This window comes from Rhincodon typus, chromosome 18 (assembly GCF_021869965.1).
Source record: "Rhincodon typus isolate 14 chromosome 18, sRhiTyp1.1, whole genome shotgun sequence".
Taxonomy (NCBI): domain Eukaryota; kingdom Metazoa; phylum Chordata; class Chondrichthyes; order Orectolobiformes; family Rhincodontidae; genus Rhincodon; species Rhincodon typus.
Window position 1 is genome coordinate 49,355,299 of NC_063349.1, and position 11,984 is coordinate 49,367,282.

At 41.4% G+C, this 11,984-nt stretch overlaps 1 long non-coding RNA gene across 1 annotated transcript; it reads right to left on the minus strand.

Annotated features, from left to right (window-relative positions):
* Positions 1–95: 95 nt before the first annotated feature.
* Positions 96–4,316, minus strand: LOC125485399. Its single transcript, XR_007264135.1, has 3 exons — positions 3,735–4,316; positions 2,348–2,372; positions 96–316 (listed from the first exon to the last, which is right to left on the minus strand). It is a non-coding gene; the product is annotated as an uncharacterized LOC125485399 (long non-coding RNA).
* Between the last annotated feature and the right edge of the window lie 7,668 nt (positions 4,317–11,984).

The following is an 11,984-nucleotide window of genomic DNA, read 5'->3' on the forward strand; positions in this document are numbered from 1 at the left end:
ACATTCCACTACGAAGGAAACCCGGAAGTGAGGCAATCCATCTCGACGGACCCCAGAGTTTAAAAACCAGGTGGGAAAACACACCGACGCTTCATCGGAGGCTGCACTGAGGATGTTACCAAGCATGGTAACGAAACGTCTGCGAAACAAGAAACCAGCTCGACGAGCCAACCAACTTCAACAACCTCAATATTTGTCTGTGTTTCCATTGAGAAACCTATTTAAAGTTAGAGGCACATTTCAGGCACCATCAGTTTTGGGGAATATCTCTGGTTAGGTCAGCACTATAGGTCACGAAGAAGAGGGACAGACATGCCTGGAGATAAGAAAGGATTAAAAAACAAAATTAAAATCCTGCGAATATGATAAACAGTATACACTGGTATCCCACATATCAATGAAATTTTAATTTGATTTTACAATTGAGAACTGACATCAGTTAGGGATTGAAGTATCAATTAGTTTTGGAATGAGTGACCATGATAGGCCAATGCCTGATTAAGTGGACAAGCATTGTAAACCTATGAATAAAAGTAAGTTTTGAGAAACTCATGAAGAGAATCAATTCACTTTAAGCAGTCAAAGCTGTATGAGAATACAGCTAATCTGTTTTTAATAGAACCAGTAACTGGCAACTAAACTTGTTTTCTGATGTAAGGAGCATCAGAGATGTTATCAGTGGGAATATAACGACTTATTTGTGGCAGAATTGAGATCAGTTCTTTAGTCAAACATTACATTTGATTAGTCATTTGAAAACAATTTTAACATCACCAGACAAGTTTAAACGTGTAATGGAAACATATTGGTACCTGTTTCTGAAACAGATAAGCAAGCAGTTAGTTAGCAGTAAAACTCTGAATAATTTAAGAAAAAATACACCTGCTTAGTTGTGGCAAATGCAAAATATTACCTTAACTTTATTTCTTTCAATAGCTAAATTGTATTTTAAGAAGGCACAAATGTTGGCAATAGTTTGACCTTGGCAAGGATTAATACTCTAGTTGTACTTAACTATAAGTGACAGTCAAAACCTATGACTATTCAGCTTTATAAACAATACTTGAAATATGTTCACAATCACAACAAATTACTGTAACTTCTGCTATGTTGCAGAGTGGCCTTAAATGACAGCAGTGTGCAACCATTATACCACTGGAATTAATCTGATCAGGCAATGGCCCAAGTGTGGTACACAATCCACAACTGAAATATGACACATTGAATAAAAGCATGATTCTTGCTGCAAAAATACATTTTATCAATTAAAGTTTTAATTTCAAAACTAATTACAACCAAAATTTAGAGCATTCAACTATAAAATGAAGACATCATATAGAAACATGGTTAGAGCTACTTTGTATATTTTGAAATGTGAAGTTAATATGAATTCATCTATTGTTTGATTGTTAGAAGCATATTTAAAGTTTGAACTCAAACTGTGGATGCAAAGATCAGTGTCAATAGCTAATGCACTGAAGCAACTTCAATCATTCCTGCACCATATTTCAAGTGTCTGGCAGGAAGAATAACAAAGTGTCACATTTCTGCTGAGACTGTTTGTGTTTTTTTTCAGTGCAGTTCACCTGAAATCCAAAGAAGTTGTGTAATTTTAAGTGCAAATTATATTCAGAGCAACAAAGGCAGAATGCATTAACCAGCAATAGGATTATGACTAACTGCTCATTTTTTTGGCTTTTGAGGAGCTGCAAAAATTAAATCTGATGTTTTGGGTACAAGGACACTAATAAGATTTATTAATTAGCTAAAAATTAACTAATTAGCTTCATAAGATTGAGTTTTGTTTTATAATTTAGTGACCAATTGACTACTATAGTTTAATATAACTAAGAAATGGTTCTATGTATTGTGCTGACTCATGAAATAGTGGGGCTTGATTTCCAGTGTACTCTTCCCATAAGACTTGGGATAGTGATTATAAATCTTTTGCCTTAAATGTTACTTAATTCTTTAATCCAGCGATTTAAAAAAAAAAACAGGTTAATGACTCTCTCCTACACAACTGAAAGTTTTTGTGTAGCAAAACCTTGCAGCTCCATGACATGAATGAGGACACACAGCCTCACCAAGTGAATTAAAAACAGGAAATGGAGACAATAAGGACTGCAGATGCTGGAAGCCAGAGTCTATAGGTGTGAGGCTGGAAAAGCACAGCAGGTCAGACAGCATCCAAGAAGCAGGCAAGCCCTGACATTGGGTTTTGGCCCAAAACATTTGACTTTCCTGCTCCTTGGATGTCTGTCTGACCTGCTGTGCTTTTGCAGCCTCATACCTACACTCTTAAAAACAGGAAAGCTTGGAAGTATATAACAGAGCTGGTAAATACCTGTACTGAAGTGAGCCGATGTCATCTGAAAGCCAAGGAAGAGAGCAAAGACAAGAGAAAACACAATGAGGGCAGAGGTAATGGTCTAAATTTGATGCATGAATTCAATGTTGCATTCAGAAGGCTGTGAAGTGTCTAACTGAAAGATCACGTGCTGTTCTTGGAGCTTGTGTTGAGCTTCACTGGAATACTACAGGAAGCTAAGGATAGAGAACTCAGTATGACAGCAAAGTCAAAAATAACTGGAAGTTTAGGATTATACCTACAGACCCAAACTCTGGTCTTCCCACTTAAGAGCAGTTTATATTGTAACCAGCAAATGAGATAATTCTGGAATGCACTGAAATGGCTTCTTCAGAAATTTCTGAAGAAGGGTCCTGACCCGAAACGTCAACTTTGCAGCTGTTCTGATGATGCCTGGCCTGCTGTGTTCCTCCAATTCCATACTGTGTTGTCTCAGTTGAGGTGGAGTCTGAGACCTTAATATCCTCAGGTCACATGAATAATTAGACAACTGGTTGCTGGACAATGTCATTCGCATGCCTTCTGAGCTTAAGTTGTGTTGGGGATGGTAGCCTCTTCGCTATTGATGTTACATAAAACACAGCAATGCTATGTTAATATCTTCTTTTGTTGCTTGACACTTGATCGTTGATTTCATAATACATATCGTGCATCCTGATAGACCATTTACGGGAAAATAGTGGAGTGATGATATGCATCACTCCCCACTTAGCAGGCATGTCTTGAAACAGTTTGCTAGTGAACTACAGTCCTTTGCCACTATCCATTCTGAGTCACCAACTAAACAATCTTTGCAAACAGCCAAGATTGGTTAGTTTATAAAACTGCGTTTTAAGTGTTTTAAGAACTGAACTTAGAATAGAATCCCTACAGTGTGGAAACAGGTCCTTCGGCCTAACAAGTCCACACTGACCCTCAGAGCACCCCACCCAGATCCATTACCCTTTTCCATGTGACCCACCTACACACCCCTGAACACTATGGGCAATTTAGCATAACCAATCCACCTAGCCTGCACATCTTTGGATTGTGGTAAGAGACTGGAGTACCCAGAGGAAACCCATGCAGAATGGGGAGAATGTACAAACTCCACACAGACAGGCACCCAAGGTTGGAATCAAACCTGGGTCCCTGGCGCTGTGAGGCAGCAGTGCTAACCACTGTGCCACCATGCTGCCCACTACTTTTGGAAAAGCTTTGCATCTATGCTCAAGCAGTCTTTTGACTGCTATTTTAAAACATTTAAATCAGAAATCAAGTTGTCAGTTTGTTCTTTTAAATAGACCTTCTAGCTTGACAGAATTTATTTTTAGCAGAAATAATGTAGCTCTGTCTTCAGGTTGTTCAATTTACAGATCTCTACCTTCAGCCATTGGTCCTCCTTATTTCCTGAATGCTTTGAAGTCCACAGCTGTCATCTACCCGATATTCACCGAGGTGTAGCTCAGGAGTGACTAGGGATTTTCACAGCTATGACCCTCATAACAGACATCTTCACCTACTGGAACAAAGAGACAAGGTGGAAACTAGCTTTTAATTCTCATTCTTGTGTATTCTTGAAAGGGGAACATTCAAATATGTCTGAAGTTTGGGACATAATTCACAGGAAGTGCCACACTGCCAAAAGTAGGGTTAGTCAACCCCTCTATATCTGTAGACATAGGGAATTCACAGTTTTTTTTTTACGTGCCCATCTCCCTTTTGAAGCTTTGTTGCTTTAAGTGCCCTTAGCAGCTTCAGGTATGACATTCCAGTGTTCCTCTGTCAGTTACTGAATTTACACCTGCATTCATCTTTTGGTCATATGTCATTTAACAAGTACTTAGGGTTCTGATCTGTTGTCGTGACACTGAGACATACCACAATAGTCAGGATGTCATGTAACTGTCTTAAAGGTACATGGCTGTCTGGTCTGAAAACTATGTAGTAATACAGCATTCCCCAATTTCCATATAAAGAATGGAAACCCTTTTATGATAAAATGTAGAAGGATGCATATAAAAATTGTCTCTATTCATTCAGATAATGCTTTAGTGAAATTACATCACGACTAGATCAGGCTGTTATATTGTTATCACAATTTGGCAAAGTAGCTTCACTGTTGTGCTATTTGACTTTGCAGATGGATATGCATCATTCGTCATAGGTATTTGGTTGCTGTTTGGCAGGATAGCTTCAGTGTCTGAGTCATCAGGCTATATGATGTGTGGTTGATGATTTACAGTTCATATACTATATTTTTTTGGCAGGACTTGACCTTGCTTATTACAATGTCATAGGTCCACCTTGACTGAACACAACAGTGTAATATATTTCTACAAATCCATGTGTACACATGAAAATCTCAATTTCTGTATACTTTGTCCTGATTCAAGCTGGGACAATTGTCTGTATGCTCATTATCATGCTCTTGCACTATTCTGTCCCTTCTTTCCAACAATACATCATGCACACATGGTTGGATGGTCAAATTATGAAAGGGAACAACTGTGTGGATGTGTCTCCAAAACATGAGAGCTGCTGTGAAGAGTAAACCATTGCCTTGAGAAGTAGCAGACAGATTTAACAAAGATATCTGAAAACCTTGGCAAATCACTAAGTTAATGTTCATGATTTTCCAGTACAAGCAGTGTGTTCTGCAACACTGGCAAAGGGAAGAGGCAAGATGGTAAACATCCCAAAAGAGCTTTTTTTTTGCATATATCTTGAATGGGTGCACTGGTGGTGCACTGGTTTAGCATTATCATATACAACTTGCAAAGTCACTGAAGAAACTGAGTATGTGGTCAATGTGTCAATAGTCATGCACCCTCAATTTATCTTACAAAAAGGGAATTTGGTGAAATATCCTTGGAGATGGAAAATATTAGTATGGTTCAGAGAAATCACACATAGAGGAGTCATAAAGGTGTACATCATGGAAACAGACTCTTTAGTCCAACTCGTTCATAATGATCAGATATTCTAAATTAATCTACTCCAATTTGCCTGTGTCTGGTTATTATCCCTTTAAACCCTTCCTGTTCAAGTACAATGTCCAGATTTTCTTTTAAATGTTCTAATTGTACCGGCTTCCACCACCACCTCTGGCAGCTCATTCCATACACTCCCGCTGCATGAAAAAGTTCCCCATCTGTCCCTTTTAAATCTTGCCCCTCTCACCTTAAACCTATGCCCTCTAGTTTTGGGCTCACTCCCTCATCCTAGGGACTAGACCTTGGTTATTCACTCTATCCATGCCAATCATGATTTTATAAACCTGTATAACAGGTCATACCTCAGCCTCTGACACTTCAGGGATAATAGCCTCAGCCCATTCTGCCTCTCCCTGTAGCTCAAACCTTCTAACCCCAGCAACATCTTTGTAAATCTTTTCTGCACCCTCTCAAGTTTAACAACATCCTTCCTATACAGTGGAGACCAGAACTGAATGCAGCATTCCAAAAGTGGCCTAACCAATGTTTGATGCAGCCACACCATGACATCCCAACTCCTGTACCCAATGCACTGGCAAGTGTACCAAAAGCCTTCTTCACTACCTGAGACTCTGCTTTCAAGAAACTATGAATCTGCACCCCAAAGTCTCTTTGTTCTGGGAGAGATGGACATCTATGGTTGGGGAGGTGGAGGTTTGGTTTTTGGTGCAGAGGTGAATTGGTTGGATATCTATGCCAACTGGTTGGAGTGGTGGGGGAAGGAGGGTGGAGAGAGGTGGCTGTCTGTAACAAACATCCTGGTAGAGAGTTGGCCGAGGCCGAGAGTGAGGGTGGGTGGGGGGAAGTGGAAGAAGGTTGGTCATTGTGGGGTGAGGGGGTTCAGATGTCCAGGGCTGTGGGACTGAGTGTCCAGAGGAGTTGGAGGGGTCAGGGGTCAGTGAAAGTTGGGGATCCACTGGGAAGTCAGGGGAGGGAAATCATTGAGGCTCAGTTTACAGTTAGCCTGAAGTAAGAGCGATTTAATCCTCTACCTTTTCCTCACTGTCAACTAAGCTAAGTCAGAACCCTCCAAATTGTTCAACTCCAAAGCAGAGTTGGAGTCTTTAGCTTGGTGTTGGGAACATTCACAATTACACATTGGAAGTTTAAACTTCCTGGGTAAACTTACTGCATAGTAGGTGGATCAATGTCACTTTCAATATTGCGTGGAGCATCTTTCTTTGGTGGCTCTCACTCATGTCATTTCTTCAAACTACAAATCCTCTCTTGCCTCAACAATTACTATGCACTCACTGGGGCCACCTCACTTGCTTTCCTGATTGAGGGTGGATCAGGACCTATGAAATTAAAGCAATAAGAAATACAAACAGGGGTTGGCTCCACCATTCATTGGATCTTGGCTGATCCAACACATCCACTTCCCTGCCCTTTCCCCATACTGACCAACTGACTATCCATCTCAGCCTCAACCTCCACAGATCTCTATGAAGAGGAATTCCAAAGATTCAGCACTCAGAAGAAATTCTTCCTCATCTCAGTATTAAATTGGTGTCGATTGACGTGGCACAGTTCTGCACAGTAAAATGCCCATACTCCTTCACACCTCCCATCCCCAACATTCTGTCTCTGCTAGAAACCTGCAAGTTCTAAACGAAGTGGCAACCTGCGAGAAGACAAGGGAGAGATACTGTCCGCATCTTAATAAGTGAAAAATGAATCAGAACTTAGCTTGTTTTCTAAGAGCCTTAACGTCCACCCTGCTCTTTTACTCAAGATGGGCACCTATTCCTGCTCTTAAAAAGGTACCAGTGAGCTCTGTGCAGAAAGTGAAATATAGCACAGGTTACATCTATGATGTGGCATGATGGTTTTACAAAGACATTGCTTTGCTGATGCCAACCACTGTATATAGAGGGTGCACCTGCCTGTTATCATCGAATGTACCCTAAGATGTTGATGAATGCTGGCCAAAACAGATGCTTGGAGAAGATGCCAGCCAGCTGCTGCTGTCGGGTAATATTCTGACTTTTGAAGGTGGGAATTAGCAGCATCTAGTACCCAGGGAAATTGCAACCTGCATATAAAAGTGAGACAAGATTAGGCAATAATGGAATGTTAATACATGTAAGTGGACCCTTCACTGTTCACAAGCAAAATTCTCATCTAGCTGGTAAAACGTTGTGGAAAATCTGACTTTTTTTTCTTGATGTTGGGAATCTCTGCTTCATTTCTCACGATATACTTTCCTTTCTTGCTATTACCCACATTGTTCAGGGCTGAAAATTTCTGCCCTTGGTTCTGGTCTGTAGCTGACAATGAGGTTATACACAATATACACCATTGCTGAAATTTAGAGGTATAATTGGGGCCGGGGTTTGCGAATTCATAGAAACCTATATAATTCTAACAGGACTAGAGAGGTTAGATACAGGAAGAATGTTTCCGATGGTGGGAAAGTCCAGAACCAGGGAACACAGTTTAACGGTGAGGGGTAGGAGTTTTCGGACTGACAGGAGAAGAAATTTCTTCATGCAGACAGCAGTGAGTCAGTTGAATTCACTGCCACAGAAAGTTGTCGAAACCGAAACACTGTGTTTTCAAGAAGGAGGTAGTATACTCTTGCAGCTAAAGATCAAAGGATCTTGGGGGCCAGGGCGTGGGTGGCATTGGAGTATTGAGCTTGCACATCAGCTATGATCAAATTGAATGGTAGAGCAAACTCAAGGGGTTGAATATCCTACTTCTGCTCCTAATTTCTATGTTTCTGACTAGTACGATATAAAGTAACACATACACTGTCTTTCCCTTCAGTTATAGAATCATACAGCCATAGAGTACAGAAACAGGCCCTTTGGCCCAACTCATCTATGCTGACCATGTTTCCTAAACTGAACTAGTCCCTTTTGCCTACATTTGGCTCATATCCTCTAAATCTTTCTTATCAATGCACCTGTCCAAATGTCTTTTAAATGTTACAAGTGTACCTGCTTCTACCACTTCCTTTGGCAATTCATTCCATATATATACCACCCTCTGTGTGGAAAAAGTTGCCTCTTAAGTCCCTTCAATCTTTCCCCTCTAATCTTGCAACCTATGTCCTCAGGTTTTAGACTCCCTACCTTAGCTATGCACCTTATCTATGTCCTTCATAATTTTATTCTAAGATCACCCCTCAGCCTCCTACACTCAAGGAAGAAGTCCCAGCCTATCCAGCCTCTCCTTAGAATTCAAACCTTCTTGTCTCGGTAACATCCTTGCAAATCTTTTCTGCACCCTTTCCAGTTTAGTAACATCCTTCCTACAGCAGGACCAGAATTGTATGCAGTACTCCAAATATGGTCTTACTAATGTCTTGAACAGTTGTAACATGGCGTCCCAACTTCTACACTCAGTGTTCTGACTGATGAAGGCAAACATCCCAAATACCTTCATCACTCGGCCTACCTGTGACGCCACTTTCAAGGGTCTATGTACCTGCACCCTAGGTCTGTTTGACAACACTCCCTAGGGAGCTTCCATTAACTGTTTAAGTCCTGCCCTGGTTTGTCTGACCAAAATACAACACCTCGCATTTATCTGCGTTAAGCTCCATCTGCCAATTCTCTGCCCACTGGCCCATCTGATCAAGATCCAATTGTACTCCTAGATAACCATCTTCACTATCTACTGTATCATCAACTTTGATGTCATCTACAAACTTAGTAACCATACCTCATATTCTCACCCAAATCATTTATATAAAATGACAAAATAGTGGAACCAGCATTGATCCTTGTGGCACACCACTGGTCACAGGCCTCCAGTCTGAACAATAACACTCTACCGCCACCCTCTGTCTTCTACTTTCAAGCCAATTCTGCATTCAAACGGTTAGCTCTCCCTGGATCCATGTGATCTAACATTACTAGCCAGTCCACCACGTTTACCAGATTAACCTATCGGATTACCATTGGCTAATCAGAACTTTATCGAAGGCCTTGCTGAAGTCCATTTAGCCAATGTCTACTGCTCTGCCTTTAATTAATCTTCTTTATCACCTCTTTAAAAAAAAGATCAAAATTTGAGAGACACTATTTTCCATGCACAAAGCTATGCCAACTATCCCTAATCAGTCCTTGCCTTTCCAAAGGTATTTTAGATCCTGTCTCTCAGAATTCCCTTCAACAACTTACACACCACTGACGTTAGGCTCACCAGTCTGTAATTCCCTGGCTTTTCCTTGCATTAGATCATGGTACAACATGGAGCACCCTCCAATCTTCCGGCACCTCACTAGTAGCTGTTGATACCTCTGCTATGGGCCCTGCAATTTCTTCCCCAGCTTCCCACAATGTCCTGGGTCACATTTGATCGGTCCCAGAGATTTATCTACCTTCATGTGTGTTAAGACCTCCAGCACCTCCTCTTAAATAGTGTGGACTCTTTTCAAGACATCGCTATTTATTTCCACAAGTTCCCTGGATTCCATGTCTTTCTCCACTGTAAATACTGAATATTTCTCATCATTCAGGACCTCATGCATCTCCTATGGCACGATGAATGACCTCATTAATCTTTAAGGGCCTTATTTTCTCCCTATTTACACTTTAGCCTTAATACACCTGTAGAATCTCTCTGGATTCTCCTTTACCTTACCTATCTCATGTCCCCTTTTTGTCCTCCATTTCCCTCTTAAGTATACTCCTATTGCCGTTAAAGTCCTTCAGAGATTCACTTGAGCCCAGCTGCCTACACAAGACATAAACCTTCTTCTTCTTGACCAGAGCCTCAAGATCTCTAGTCATCCAGCACTCCTTACTCCCATCAGCCTTGCCCTTCTCACTAACAGGAACACAGTGGCCCTGAACTTTCATTATCTTGCTTCTGAAAGCCTCCCACTTGCCAGACATCCCTCTTGTGAACAGCTCCCTCCACCCACTGATCAACTTTTCCCCATCTAATACCATTGAAATTGGTCTTGCCCCAATTTAGAACTTCAACTTGTGGACCAGAGCTATCTTTTTCCTTAACATTTTAAAATTATGGTCAGTAGTCCCAAAGTGCTCCCCTAACACCTCAGTCACTTGCCCTGCCTTATTTCCCAACAGGAGGTTGAGTTTTGCGCCTTCTCTAGTAGGGCCATCTATATTGATTGAGAAAGTTTTCCTGAACATAAATTCCTCTCCATCCAAGCCCTTAACACTATGGCAGTCCCAGTCCTTGGATAGTTAAAATCCCCTACTATTACAACCCTACCATTCTTACGACTATCTGCAATCTACCTACATATTTGGTCTTCAAGTCCCTGCTGACTACTGGGAGGAGTGGGGGGCTATATTACAATCCTATGGTGATCACCACTTATTTCTCAGTTCCCTGCATAAAGCTTCACTGGATAGTCCCACAAGAATATCCTCTTTAACTACTGTTTTGATGTTTCCCAATCAAAACTGCCACCATTCCCCACCCACCCTTTCTATCCTTCCTATAGTATCTCTATCCCAGAACATTGAGCTGCCACCCTTTACCTTCCCTTAGCCAAGTTTCTGTAATAGCTATGATATCCCAGTCCCATATTCCCATTATAAGCTAGTGGGTGGGTTACAGGGTCTGAATACTTAGCCAAGATCAGGTGACCAAGTGCTAAGAGGTAACAGTTCCTCATCAAATGACTTGGATGAGGAAGTGGAAGGGTGGGTTAGTAAGTTTGCCGATGACACGAAGGTTGGAAGAGTTGTGGCTGTTATAGGTTGCAACAGGACATTGACAGGATTCAGAGCTGGGCAAAGAAGTAGCAGATGGAATTCAACCCAGAAAAGTGTGAAGTGATTCATTTTGGAAGGTCGAATTTGAATGCAGAATACAGGGTTAATGGCTGGATTCTCGGCAGTGTGGAGGAACAGTGGGATCTTGGAGTTCACGTCCATTGATCCCTCAAAGCTGCTACCCAAGTTGATAGGGTTGAAAAGAAGGCGTATGGTGTGTTGGCTTTCATGGGCAGGGGAATTGAGTTCAACAGCCGCAACATTATGCTGCAGCTCTATAAAACTCTGGTTAGATGACATTTGGAATATTGTGTTCAGTTCTGGTCACCTCATTATAGGAAAGATGTGGAAGCTTTAGAGAGGGTGCAGAGGAAATTTGCCAGGATGCTACCTGGACTGGAGGGCAGGTCTTGATGAGGAAAAGTTGAGGGAGCTAGGACTTTTTTTCATTGGAGCGAAGAAGGATAAGAGGTGACTTGATAAGAGGTGTACAAGATAATAAGAGGCATAGACAGAGTGGATAGTCAGAGACTTTTTCCCAGGGCGGAAATGACTATTACGAGGGGGCATAAATTTTAAAGGTGATTGGAGGTAGAGGGGAGACGTCAGAGGTAGGTTCTTCACAGAGTGGTGGGCATGTGGAATGCACTGCAGGTAGTGGAATCAGATACTTTAGAGACTCTTAAGTGACTCTTGGATAGGCATATGGAGGATAGTAAAATGTAGGGTACGCAGGGTAGATTGATCTTAGTGGGATAATAGGTCAGCATAACATTGTGAGCCGAAGGGCCTGTACTGTTCTATGTTCAGTCGGTTCTGCTATAAACATGTCCTGGCAACACAAATTGGGTATAATGCGACTGACGAATAGGGGACACTATTTCTAAAATCTGAACTTGTGTTGGCTGTAATGCGATTCCATTGGCACTATTT